Source organism: Pungitius pungitius, chromosome 5 (assembly GCF_949316345.1).
Source record: "Pungitius pungitius chromosome 5, fPunPun2.1, whole genome shotgun sequence".
NCBI lineage: Eukaryota > Metazoa > Chordata > Actinopteri > Perciformes > Gasterosteidae > Pungitius > Pungitius pungitius.
In genome coordinates, this window is record NC_084904.1 from 10,073,009 (window position 1) to 10,075,976 (window position 2,968).

Sequence of the window (2,968 nt, forward strand, 5' to 3'; positions counted from 1 at the left end):
TTCGTGGAGGGCTTTGCAACGCTGGCAGCCCCCCTCCACCGACTGATTGCTGAGCTTGGAGGCACAAAGTCTAGACGGGTCCAGCGGTCCCCACAGCTGAGCCCTGAGCACTGGAAAGAGGAGCTTAAAGACTGTTTCGAGACACTTAAGACCAAGCTCACTAATGCCCCTGTGCTTGCTTACGCAGACTTTTCACTGCCCTTCATCCTCGAGGTTGACGCCAGTTATGGTGGGTTGGGTGCAGTGTTATCACAAGAGCAAAACGGCAAGGTGAGGCCCATAGCTTATGCCAGCCGTGGACTGAAGCCCACCGAGCGCAATATGGCAAACTATAGTTCCATGAAGCTGGAGTTTTTAGCCCTAAAGTGGGCTATGACCGAAAAGTTCCGAGAGTATCTGTTGGGCCACCGCTGCATTGTCTACACGGACAATAATCCACTCAGTCATTTGGCGACTGCTAAGCTTGGCGCCACGGAACAGCGCTGGGCAGCTTAGTTGGCCTCTTTCGACTTCGAGATCAAGTACCGTTCCGGCAGAAGCAACAGAAATGCGGATGCTTTGTCCCGTCAGCATCCTCCTGGCCCATTAGATATGACTGCCATGCTCCCTGGCACACCACTCCCGGAACCACTCCAACAGGTCCTGAAAGTGAATAAAACGGTCGTGACACAAGCAACTGTGACTGTTTTACCTGAGAGAACCCCTGACGACATCCACAACCTGCAGCAGGCTGATTCGGTCATTCGGGAAGTCCAGAGGTACTGGGAGGAAGGACGGCGTCCCAGTTATGCAGAGCGACAAGAGCTCTCACCTCCCGCATTGATCCTGCTGCGTCAATGGGGCCGGCTGGTTAAGAGGGGCGACATCCTGTATAGGCAGACCTTGCGCCCTGATGGAGCTGAGCCCATCCTCCAGCTGCTCCTGCCTGCAGTTTTAGTTCCTGAAGTGTTGACACAGGTTCACCAAGAACATGGCCATCAGGGTGTGGAACGGACCCTCGCTCTTCTACGATCCAGGTGTTATTGGCCGGGTATGTCAACAAAGGTCGTACAGTGGTGCCAAGCTTGTGAGCGGTGTCAGGTTGCCAAGGACTGTCAGCCTGTTGCCAGGAATCCCATGGGACACCTTTTTGCAGCAAGACCAAATGAGATCCTCGCCATTGATTACACCCTGCTGGAGCCTGCCCGAAATGGCATGGAAAATGTCTTGGTGATGACCGACATCTTCAGTAAATATACGCTCGCCATCCCCACCCGTGATCAACATGCTTCTACTGTAGCCCATGTTTTGGTGGTGGAGTGGTTTTCAAAGTTTGGGGTTCCTGCAAGGATACATTCGGATCAGGGACGGAACTTCGAGAGTGCACTTATCCAGCAACTTTGCAGTCTTTATGGCATCCAAAAATCTCGCACCACTCCATATCACCCAGCCGGCAATGGTCAGTGTGAAAGATTTAACCGAACTCTCCATAACCTCCTCCGCACACTGCCTCCATCCCGGAAAAGAGACTGGACCTCTTGCCTCCCACAAGTCCTTTATTCTTACAACACCACTCCCCATCAAACCACTGGTGAATCACCATTCTTTTTAATGTTTGGTCAGGAGCCCAGACTCCCCATTGATTTCCTGTTGGCCAGAGTCCAGGACCCTGTCAGTGGAGGTGTTCATGAATGGATCCAAGAGCATCAGGCCCGGTTGCAGATTGCGTTTGATGGTGCAAGAGAATGCATGAAGACTGCAGCGGAGCGCAGAAATACGGCGCATGATCAGCACCTCAGAGGTGAACCACTGAAAGAAGGTCAGTCAGTCTTCCTACGCGACTTGAGTACCAGGGGGCGTCACAAGATGAAAGACCGCTGGAGCTCGACAGTGTATTCAGTCCTCAAAGCACCAAAGGAAGGAGGCGCCGTCTACACCATAGCCCCAAAGGATGATCTGTCTAAAGTAAAGCATGTTCACCGTACCTTGTTGAAGGCGGTGGTTGGAGCAGAGCCCCCTGACCCTGCGGTGGCCAGTCATGCACCGCCCCCTGACAGCCCAGTCTCTGAGTCCTCCTGTGATGGTGACTTGTTGTTCCTGGTCCCCAGGACTGCTCCCCTCCCCACTTTTCCAGCCACTCGGGCTGCGGCCGAGACTAAAACCGCTCCTCAACAGCTACACCATCGACCTAACATGGATCCCACTGTGCCAGGTCCATCAGTGCCCGCTGTTCTGAATCCAGACCTGCCATCTGCATCCCCAGTTGCTCCGTCCACCAGCTCCTCTGACCCCATCAACTTGCCACCCCGGAGGTCAACGCGGTCAACTGCTGGCCACCATCCTAATGTCCACCGCATTCCAAGGCCAGTGGGGGACTTGGCATCGGGGGCTGCAATTTCCAAACACCCCGTATCCCACTTAGTCACTGCACTCTTTAGACCCTGGAGTTAAACACGCATTTAGTTTATCGTCGGGACGGCGATACAAAGAGTGGGGGTAGATTGTAGCAGGATGACTGCTTTTCTAGTGGCTCTGCCCACTCGCATTATTGTCCCCCTTAATTTATTATAAAAGGAGGGACCTGTAGATCTGCTCGCTCTCTGACAGCTGATACGCACCTCCCCCTTCCGGGTTTACCTGGCTGCAGGTCCGGCAGACGCTCGGCACTCTCAGCAGGGTTGCGCATATTGTTCCACCATGCAGGTATGTGGCAGTCTATTGCGCGTCTGCGATTTAGTCTCCACCGTAATAAACTTGCGTTTATGTGCAGGCGCTGGCAGGTCGGACTGCGTGTTTGCTCGTTTTGTCCCGGAGCTATGCCACGCTGAGGTCCCGACTACCCTGACCCGTTTTGGACTGCTGCTGCTTTGTGGGGGAATAAAACCCACACTTTTTACGGACATTGCCTGCTGCTGTGTTCGGGTGTGGAAATCCCGTTGTCCGCATTTTAATGCCTATTGTATTATGTTTTCATGGTTAGCTGCCTGAA